An 11,904-nucleotide genomic window follows, 5' to 3' on the forward strand; every position below is an offset into this window, starting at 1 on the left:
ATAGTTTCCCTCTAGAGTGGGGGCAGTGGTAATGGAGCGTAGGTGACGGGTAAGAGTCCCTACTCTAACAACCTGAGATGCCCTGATGTCCCATTTTACCACTCCCAAGCTACTCATGACCCCAGGACACAGATGCATGTCTACAGGCAGTGTGACTGGGGGCACAATTCTCAGATCTAGATGTCTTTCTTCTTAGCTCTTATTCAACCTTGGCCAGAATTTTCTGCAGATTCTGGACACCTAAGTGCCCTTGCAACTTTCATGGGGTCTATGAGGGAGGAGACTGTGCTAGATACTATTTCTAGGAGGAGTTCTGGAGCTTGGTGACTGAGTTAGGCAGATTGCATTTACCTGGTCTCCTAGGTCCCAGGACTTCAATTTGAAGGAGGGCTGACCCTGAGCTATGGACATAGGTATAGCTCCTTGAATTACATGGACATCAAGCCCACTTTCTCTAACCAAGTCAGATTAACAAACCCCCAAATAAGGCAACTTCTGTCTTTGGAGACAAAACAGGTAGTTGAACCAGTGGTTCACATCAGTTTCACATTCAGTCCAGTCACTATAAGTCAGGAGGTTCCAAACTTAAGTTATTCAAACACGACTCTCCTGCCTTTTGCTCTGTGTGTATGTGTATGTGTGTGTGTGTGTGTGTGTGTGTGTGTGTGTGTGTTGTGTGTGTTACACTCCCCTGATGTGAGGGGTAGGAGAAGAGTGTGGGTAAGTTCCACACCCAGCCCTCTGACTTCCGTGTAGTACCACACCTGGAGGTGTGTGATAGTGGCTAGGGAGGACGTTGAGAGGTACCAGCTGGGTCAGGTGTGTGGACAGAACCATAGACACACTATTCTTGTGGCTTGACACTGACCTGTACTCAGTTGCCAGGCTTATGAAGGGGAGAAGGTCACACTCTCTGTAGGCAGTGCTCTGTATCCTGCTCTCCCCATTTTTTGTTCCTCTCCTCTCCCTATTACTCCTCCTTAGAAATGTGATTTTTACAGTAAAAACTCTCAGACCCAATATATATTTTTGACAAAATGGACCTAACAGATATCCACAGAGAATTTCATCCAAAAAGACCTCAATGCATTTTCTTTCATGTGTCCCTGTATCTTTTGCAAAATGGACGATATTTAAGGCCATAAGCAAGGTTTTGTAAATATGTAGCATTCTATGAAATTCCTCGTATGGTAATAGATCATAATGAAATGAAATTAGAACTCAGGAGAAAGAATAAAATGACAGTAATGATACAACCACATCTGGATGGGCCATTAAAAAACTAGGGGAGAATTTAAAATTCTTACAATTAAGAGACAGAGATGCCTCATATCAGAATCTCCTTGACTCTGTGAAGGCCATTGGGAGGGGAAAGGTAGAGCCATGAGGGCCTACATGAGAAAATTAGAAAGATTCCCAATATACAACCTCATGATGAATCCAAAACCTGGAGAAGGAGGTAAATAATTAAGACCAGAGCTGAAATTCATGCAACAGAGGATCAATTTTGAAAAATACAAAGGATCAATGAACAGGGAATTGAATCCTTGAAATGATACATAAGATTAACAAACCCCAGCCAAACTAACCAAAAAGAAAGACAAAGAAGACCCAAATTAATATAAAATTAGAATAAAAAATGTAGATATCACCACACATATCACAGGAATCCTGACAATCATCATGGACTCTTTGGGAAAACTTATAGTCCAATAAATTGAAAAATTGAGGAGCAGTTGAGTTTCTAAACACACATGGCCTACCCAAATTGAACCACGTGAACAGAGAAAACAAACAGACCCAGGAGAAGCAATGATATTGAAGCAGTAATTAAAAGTCTACCACAAAAGAACAGCCCAGGAATCGTGGATTCTCCTGTGAATTCTACAAGGCCTGTAAGAAGAATTAAAGCCAGTGCTTCCCAAGTTATCCTATGAAATAGAAATGGGGAGAGGGAGCAATTCCAAATTTCTTCTATGAAGCCAGAATCACCCTGATGCCAGAACTAGATAAGGACACATCAAAGAAAGAACACTACAGATCCATATCCCTGATGAACATAGATACAAAATTCCTTAATAAAATGTGAGCAGATCACATTCAACAACACAATAAAGAGATTATACATCATGATCAAGTAGGTTTTCTTCCTGCGATGTAAGCATGGTTCCAAATATGCAAATCAATAAGTATAGTTCATGAAATAAATAGAATTAAGGACAAAAGTCCCATACTAATCTCAAAAGACACAGAGAAAATGATTTGGAGGGACGAGGGGCCGGGAGCAGAGGGGGTGCGGGCAGCGGGGTGGGTCTCTGGGGACCTTCGGCTGTCCTGTGGCTGTGGGTCCTCTGGTACTGTAAAGGTAAAAATTCTAAGCTGATTCCAAGCTGCAAGAGCTTGAGTTAAAGTGTAAGAGACTAGGGCATTGTAAAGCTTCTAGATTATAAGGCCTGGGCTAAAAAGTAAAAGACAATTGTTAAAATGGTAAAAGCCTATTGTTACGATTCCTCTGCTATCCCCGGAACCTGTAATCTCTGTAAAGTTGTTAGAACAATGCTGGAACTGCCTAGTAAATGTCTCTATTGATTCCCTGGTTGTTTAATAGCTAAGGACTCTAGGAAGCATGGCACATAGACATTTAGGCCCCAGAACCAATCAGTTTAAATGTGTACCCCGCTTAAAAACAACCAATCACCCCTGCCCTGATTGTTCCCGCCAATGTATGTACTAATCATGTTTCTGAATTGTTGTTCAATTTCCCCGCGCCTCATGATGATTTGTTCTGATGTATGCTAAGCCCACTGCCCTCTCCAAAAAGTGTACTTAAGCTCTGCTTGACCTCTGCTCTGGGCTCTGGGCTGCTCTCCCTTCTTGAGTGAGCACAGAGCCCCAGCGCGCTGGAACGGATCCCTAATAAATTTCCCCCCTGCGATTGCAAAAAGTGAGTCTCTTGTGTGGTCTCTCCCTCCGACGCTCCGCTGCACCCCAACAGTACCCGAGGCTACTTGCGGTGGGCCCAGGAGGTCGCCTGCAGAGGCAGGGACTTCTGGAAGGACTCAGCCAGCTGTGCAGGGTCCTTCAGGTGACAGTGAACCTTCTAGAGTCCCAGGGTAAGGAGCCATTGTTCCTCCACCTCCCCAGGGCGGGCCTAGCCACCTCCTTGTAACCCTCATAACAGCCCTGAGGGTGGTGGAGGGGTGTCCCTACGGGCTGTTTGATAAATAGACTTGTCCAAGGTCGCTCAGCTGCCGGCAGCAACCAGGCAGATTTGTGGGGAGGTTTTCAGGACCCTCCACACAGTGGCCGCGACTGGATCCAGGTTCTCTAAATTCAGCCACATTGAAACCAAACTGGCTGTCCTTCCCTGCCATAGTCTGGCTGGGCACATATAACCGAGCCACCACAAAGCCTTGTAGATTCAAACAGCAACTCTTTATTCTCCAACTCTCACCTGCACTGCCCACACCACACGGGACCACACTCCCTCTACTGGGTTCCATCCAATCTCTCCGAACCCCCGTGAGAACTCCACGGGAACTCCAAAGTAGCCGGTGCCCTAGGCAGCAGGAGCCTCCCTATTGCCTGACAGTAAAGGTCAAATATACAATCCAATCAATCCAGCATCACAGCAATTATATATAGCTTAACTCAAATCATCATCTCAATGGTTAGCTGGCGTCATCTTTCAACCATTCTCTCTGGCAAATGCCAGGTGTCATTCTGATTGGGCCGTGGCTGTCAACACTTCCCCTTGGCAGGCAGAGGACTCATCCTCAGTCCAATTGGAACCTCGGTCACCTTTACTTACCTGCCACTCTTAGCCACTTCCCTGGTCCCCACCTTATCATACTCTTTGGTGGCATAACTACAGCCATCCTCCTTTCCCCACCCCCACTTTCTGGATACTGTTCTTCTCAATCCATAGAGACTTGCTGTTCTCCGTTCTCTCCTTGAGAGATAAAAAGTTGCTCTTCTTCGTTCTCAAGAAACAGTAACTTGCCTTCTGCAAAATCAGGTGATACTTGCTATGCCAGTGACAAGGGCCAAATCCGCAGCTAAGGCGTGGCCAAGATCCCTGCCTATTAAAGGTGATGCTCTGGAGTCCCTCTCCTGCCACTGTCTCCATGCAGAGCAGCTGGTCAGGTGCCTGACAATAAATCTGCTTATGCCTCTATCCTTGGATTGTGCCCCTGTCCTGCCTCACATTTCTTTCAGTCTTCATCTTTTGCAACTAACCTGGTTTTCCAGTCCTGCTGCCACCATCTTTGGACCCCTCTGTCACAAACTTCTGTCACTAACTTCTCCCTTTTCTCACAGGTCACTTTGTAGAGTCCCCAACCTGTGCATCAAGTGGTTCCATTCTCTTTCTCTCTCTCTCTCTCTCTCTCTCTCTCTCTCTCACACACACACACACACACACACACACACACACAAAACCTGTTAATGATTTGCAAAGTCCAAATCAAAACTCCTGAACTTGGCATTCAAGATAATTTGAAATCTGGCTCCAGCTTACCTTTCTCACCTGACCTCTCTTGGTTCCTTAAGTAGAGGTCATAAATTGGCAGATTCAACTGAAAACTGGGTTTCCACTGACCAACAGAATTTCTTTTTAAATTTAACTCAATATTTGTTTTAAAATTAGGCGATATTGTTCTTTAAAAAATCCAAATTTGGGGCCTGTTATTATGGCTCAGTGGTAGAGCGTTCACCTAACACACGCAAGGCACTGGGTTTGATCCAAAGCACCAATAAAAATAAATAAATAAAATAAAGGTGTTGTGTCCAACTACAACTAAAAAGTATTAAAAAAAATCCAAATTTCCACCAGGCATGATGGCAGACCCCAGCAAATCAGGAGGATGAGGCAGAATAAGTTCAAGGCCAGCCATAGTAATTTACAGAGACCCTTAGCAACTTAATAAGAACTGTCTCAAAATAAAAAATAAAAAAGGAGGGGCTGGGGATGTGGCTCAAGTGGTAGCGTGCTTGCCTGGCATGCACAGGGCGCTAGGTTTGATCCTCAGCACCACATAAAAATAAAATGAATATGTTATGTCCACCAAAAACTGAAAAATAAATATTAAAAAATTCTCTCTCTTTCTCTCTCTCTCTCTCTCTCTCTCTCTCTCTCTGTTTAAAAAAAAGATAGTAAATAAAAATAAAAAAGGACTGGGAAAAAAAAAGAAAATGTTTTGGAGAAAACTCATCCCCCAGTCATGATAAAATCACGAATAAAACTAAGTATATAAGGATCTTCCTTCAGCGTCACAAAGGTTATTATATTCAACAAGTCCAAAGCCACCATCAAATTGAGTGGGAAAAAACTGAAAGCATATTCTCTAAAATCAGGAACAAGACAAGGATATTCACTCTCCTCATTTCTGTTCAATGTAGCACTTGAAATTATAGTCAAAGCAACTGGGCACGTGGAAGAAATAAAAGGGATACAAATAGGAAAGTGAGAGTTCAGATTATCATTTTTTGCAGTTCATATTATCCTATACTTAGAAGATCCAAAACCTCCACCAAAAGACTTTTAGAATTAATAATCAAGTTTAGTCAAGTATCAGGATGCAACATCAACACAGAAATATCAGTAACTTTTCGATTCATCAATAATGAACCTGCTAAAACAAAACGAAACCTTAAAAAAAACAGGGAAAGAATTCCATTCACAATAGTCTAAAAAAATAAGCAAGCAAGTAAATAAATAATCCTTTAATAAATGTAACCAAGGAGGTGAAAGACCCCCTGAAATAAAAATTATAAACAATGAAAAAAGAAATTGAAAAAGACACTTGAAAATGGAAAGACATCCCATGTTCATGGACAGTCAGAATTAAATCCTGTGAAAGTGCCATATTACCAAATGCAATTGACAGAGCCAGTGCAATCTCCAAATACCAATGACATTCTTCACACACACAACAACAACAACAACAACAACAACAACAACAAAACACAGCCCTAAAATTCATGTGGAAGAATAAAAGACCTAGAATAGCCTGCTTAGCAATGGTAACCCAAAAGACATATGCTGGAAGTTCACAATATCTGGTTTCAAATTATCCTACAGAGCCACATCAACAGAAAGAGCATGACACGGGCATAAAAACAGACACATAGCCTAAGGAGGTGGAATAGAAGACCCAGAGACAAAACCACTCAGATTTTGTCATCTGATCCTTCACAAAGGCACCAAAAACCTATGGTGGAGAAAAAATAAACTTTTAAACAACAGAACCTGGGCAAACTGGATATCATGTGCAGGAGAGTGAAGCCAGGTGTCTCTCTCTCAACCTGCACAGGAGGCAACTCACAATGGATCAGAGATCTAGGAAGCAGACAGAGACTTTGTACCCTGTAAGAAATCACAGGTCAATACTGATAAATAGGTATGTACAAGGACTTCTTTATTAGGACTCCTAAAGCTCAGGAAATCATACCAATTGTTAATAAGTGGATGGCATCAAATCAAACAGATTCTGTGCTGCAAAAGAAACAGAGTGAAGAGTGTGAAGAGAGAGCCTACAGAATGGGAGACAATATTTTCCAGCTACTCTTCTGACAGAGGATTAATATCCAGAATATATAAAGAACTCAAAATGCTTAAAACCAAGCAAGCAAATAACCCAATCAACAAATGGGGCAAACAACCAAATAGACCTTTCTCAACAGAAAAAGACGTGTGGTCCATAAATCATGAAAAATGTTCAACATCTTTATTAATCAAGAAATGCAAGCTGGGCATGGTGGCACAAGTCTGTAATGCCAGCAGCTTGGGAGGCTGAGGCACAAGGATTGCAGGTTCAAAGCCAGCCTCAGCAAAAGTGATGTAGTAAACAACTCAGTGAGACCCTGTCTCTAAATAAAATACAAAATAGGGCTGGGGATGTGGCGCAGTGGTTGAGTGCCCCTGAGTTCAATCCCTGATTCGCTCCCCGCTCCAAAAACAAAAAAGAATGCAAATCAAAACTATACTGAGATGGGGTCTGTTGGCACAGGACTATATTTCCAGTGCCTCAGGAGGCTGAGGCAGAAGGATTGCAAGTTGAGCCCAGCCTCAGCAACTCAGAAAGGACCTCAACAACTTAGTGATACCCTGTCTTTTAATAAAAATCAAAAAGTGCTGGGGATGTGGTTCAGTGGTTAGGCATCCCTGGGTTAAATCCCCAATACCAAAAAGGAAAAAAGAAAGAAGAAAAACACAATCTACACAGAGATTATGTTTTTCTCCAATCAGAATGACAAACATCAAGAATACAAATAATAATGCAGAATGGCAAGGATGTGAGGCAAAACGGACATTTTCTAATATGCTGTTTGTGAAATTGTAAAATCATAAAACCACTATGGAAATCAATATGAAGGATCCTCAAAATCTTGGAATGATCCTGGGTGGTAGCACATGCCTGTATTCCTGAGCACATGCTACTCAGGAGGCTGAGGCAAGAGGATCACAGGTTCAAGATCAGCCTCAGTAACCTAGAGAGACCTTATCTCAACATAAAAACTGAAAAGGTCTGGGGATGTAGCTCAGTGTTAAAGCTCTCTTTGGTTGAATTCCCAGTACCCAAACACAAACACAAAAACAAACAACAAATCCCAAACCAACAAAAGTACTGTTATGGAGCCACAGTATGACCCAGCTGTGCTATTCCTCGTAGTTCATCCAAACATTAAAGTCGGCACACTGTGGGAATCACGCACACACAGGTTTATAGCAGTGCGACTCCCAGGAGCCAAGATATGGAGCCAGCCTTGTTGTCCATGAACAGAGGAGTGGATACAGCCATGTGGTCTATGTGCACAGTGGAGCTTATTCAGTCAGAAAGAAGATGAAATTATGTCACTTCAGGAAAATGGTTGTTAAGCAAAATGTGCCAGATTCAGACAGCCAAGGGTGGTACGTTTTCTCTTATGTGTAGAAGCTAGAGAGAAAAGTGGGGGGGGGGGTTTAAGGAGGGAGTCACCTGGGGCTGGGGTTGTGGATCAAAGGGAGACCAGTAGGATAGAGGAAGCAGGGAGGGACAGGGGAGGTGCTGGGGAATAAATTGACCAATCTGTGATACATGCATGCATGAGAATGACAAAATGTGTTCTACCATTGTGTACAAATAATGCCCAAATAGAATTTACATTAAAAAAGGAAAAATTGCCAGCTTTTCACACTTTTTGTTGAAGTATAATGCACATGAAAACAGATGAGCTACCAGGAGTAGAGCACACTGACTTCTCATGAGCCAGAGGACTCCTCCTCACTCCCACCTGAATCAGGAAGTGGAATACTGCCAGCCAGGGTGGAGCACACCTGTAAAATCCTAGCAATTTGGGACACTGTGGCAGGAGGATTGACAGGTCCAGGCACAGCAACTTAGCAAGCCCCTCAGAAACCCAGCAAGACCCTGTCTCAGAGTCAATAGTAAAAAGGACTGGGGGTGTAATTAAGTAGTAAAGGACCCAGGGTTCAATTCTGGGTCTCTCACGCACACTGACACCTAAAAAGAAAAAAAGGAACCAGAATGAATAGTCTCAGTCTCACCTAAGTCCTTTGGCCTTTGCCTCCCCAGCCCCAGCCCCTGACTAATCTGAAGACCCAGACTCAGCTGACAGCTAGGGCTGTGGACAGGCACAGCCGTGGGCAGGGCCTCACTGGGTTGGACAGCAGTGCTGCAGGCACAGAGTGTTATCCTTTTTGACACACAAGCACACACAGGGTGGGAAAGGGCAAGGGGCTGTCAAGGTCAAAGAAGCCTCAAGTGGTGGAGATGGGTCTTCTAAGTCAAGTTCGTCCCATGTCACACTCAAGTCCTTCCATATGTGCTGAGAGGGCTCAGCTAAGAGAAGTAGGCTCCATGTGTCATCAGAAATCAATCTGTGTGCACATCTCTGACACTGTCCAGGAACACCCTTCATTCTTCTGGGAACATATTTCTTCTGAGTACTTTTGTCCATACCCTTCAAATGCTCCCTGAAGGAGCCACCAAGTTCTTGCCTGATTGTACCTGCTGCCCATGACTGATGGGCCAGCACTGGGTGCCTCCAAGAAAAGTCTCTCTCTATATATATTAACGGCAGTAAGGATTTAACCCAGAGATGCTAAACCACTTTGCTACATCCACAGGACTTTTAATTTACTTTTTTGAGATTATCTCATTTAATTGCTGAGGCTGACTGGAACTTGTCATCTCCTGCTTCAGCCTCCTGACCTGCTGGATATACGCATGTGCTTCTCCATCTGAGCCAGAGAAATTTCTGAAGAATTTTGAATTCATTCTTTTCTCTGGAAACAAGAAACTCAGTTGTTATTGTTTAGTTCCATAGAGAAAGCCAGGAATGAGAACCAGAGAAAACATCTAGGGAGCATGCGAGATACTAGTCCATCTTCAGGCGTCACCCCCATCTACCCTTCCTGGGGCTGGGGCTGGAGCTGGGTTCATGGGCCTCCATCCACCTAGTGCATCCCCTTTCCACAAAGCCAGAAATTCGTGTAAGGTGATGTTAATCAACAGAGCAGAGGAAAACAACCAGTCTTTCTATTACTTAGATATAAACACAGAGATTTATTTTCAGATGTTTGAGGTGCACATAAATCAGACTCCTCTACACTGGGTGGGGTTAATGCCTGTAATCCCAGCAGCTCAGGAGGCTGAGGCAGGAGGATTACAAGGTCAAAAGCCAGCCTCAGCAATGGGGAGGTGCTCAACAACTCAGTGAGACCCTGTCTCTAAATAAAATACAAAATAGGGCTGGGGATATGGCTCATGGGGAGAGTGCCCTGAGTTCAATCCCCTGTACCTAAAAACAAAACAAAAACCTGACTCCTCTATAGAAGGAGACAAGTCAGCCTTTCTGTGGGATTGTCAAGATGGTTGCATGATTCATTAAATACAAAGCACCCTGCCCAGCCGGCCCTCTGGGATGGGGTGTTCTCCAGGAGGGCAGGAGCCCATTCTAAACCCTCAGGTCCAGTTCTTGCTTACAGTAGAAATCTCATCAGTGCAGAGGAATGATGGAGATAGAAAATCACCACTAGGCAAACACCTATGTAATGACTGTTTTAGGGAAAACCATTAACAGCTGTTACACCCAGAGCAGGAGGATGAGGAGAAGCAGGAGGTCGGCACAGTCCCCACTCATCTCCCCAGAAGACTCTTATTAATGACTAAGCACAACAGTAAGTTGGCAGGCGAGAAACCTGCCAGATCCCACCTTAACCAAGGGACAGAGTCTAAGTGAGCAGGAACAGGACATCTGGGCATCACGCCATCCAGACAGGGTGCCCCGAGAGGGCTCATCCCCCCTGCTGCATTCTCCAAACACCCCCCAAGAATCTCACCATGTGAAAGCACCAGCATCACCTACAGCCAGGGGCAGTCTACAAAGGGACTGGTCAGGACAACAAAAAGTCACAAGGTCACAAGGGACAGAAAACCAAGGAGCTGGCACAGATGGAAGGAGAATGAAATGATCATCAAGAGCAATGTGGGAACCTAGACAGAATCCTGGGCCAGAAAAGGGGCATTTGTGGCATAAATGGTAACATTTAGATGAGGTCTGTAGAGTCCTTGATAGCATTATATCAGGGTAAAATCCTGAAGTGACCAGGGTATGATGCTTTTTGTGTGAGTTAACATTAGGGAGTCCTGCATGAAAATTAGGAGGGACCACTCATCTCTATGTTCAGAACTCTCTGTGACTCTAGAGTTATGTCAACATTTAACAGTGTATACCCCTGAGCTTGAGAAAAACAAACATCAGGTCCAGTATGTTCCCAGTGGGTTTGGTTGAAGTAATGGTGAAAATATAAAACACACACTAACACTTAAGCAAAATCCAAAAGCCAGAGAAAATAGCTGAAACCTTGACTAAAAATGCACATAGATAACTGAGAAAGACTTAAGGTTATAGAGTAATTGTCCCCAGAGCTGAGTGGACAGTATTAGGGTTAGAATGCACAGGAAAACTGAGAATCCACACCCAAACTCAAGCCTACTGCAAGAGAGCCCTCTACCAGTACTCCTTAAGAAGTACCCGTTTGGCTGGGCATGGTGGCACACACCCGTAATCCCAGTGACTTGGGAGACTGAGGCAGGAGTGTTCAGAGTTCAAAGTCAGTTTCAGCAACTTAGCATATCTCTGAGCAACTTAGGGAGATCCTGTCTCAAAAAAACACATAAAAAGTGCTGAGATGTGTCTCAGTGGTAAAGTGCTCCTGGATCCATCCCTAGTACTAAAAAAAAAAAAAAAAAAAAAAAAAAGTGCCCTTTCAGCCTCTGCTTGGATGTCTCTGTCACGGGGAGCTCAGCACTTCACTCCTTTGATGGGTGTCGGGGGTGAGCCCAGGTGCTGCTGACAGCAGTGAGAACTGGAAACAACCCAATGCCTAGGGCCAGCAGGAGAGAGCGCTAGGTAACCTCTGCAAGTGTTAAGTGATAAGGAAGACGCATATCTTAATGCATGGAAAGGTGCACATGCCACAGTCCTGTGTGATAAGAGCAGAGTGAGTTGTGTTTACACACTAACCTCAGTGAGGTTCAAATCTAAGTGTGCACAATAAGGTCTGCAAGATAATGAAGGAAGGAGCGAGTAGCTACACTTTGAAGAGTCCTTACTAATTTAAAAACTTTATTTATTTATTTTTTGGGGAGGTGCTGGGGGTGGAACCCATGGCATCAAGCATGCTATGCCTGTGCTCTCAAATGGAGCTACATCCAGCCCTAGCCCTGCCTTGATATATAATTAATATATATATGATCTAAATGAAATTTAGCATCAATAATTTTTTAAAATCCTCCATGAATAGATTTGGGGATTGTCATTTCATGAGGGATTGAAAGACAGATATGGAACACCAGATGGGGAAAGATGCTAAGACTTGCTTATAGAAGAATGAAA

This window comes from Urocitellus parryii, chromosome 8 (genome assembly GCF_045843805.1).
Source record: "Urocitellus parryii isolate mUroPar1 chromosome 8, mUroPar1.hap1, whole genome shotgun sequence".
Lineage (NCBI taxonomy): Eukaryota > Metazoa > Chordata > Mammalia > Rodentia > Sciuridae > Urocitellus > Urocitellus parryii.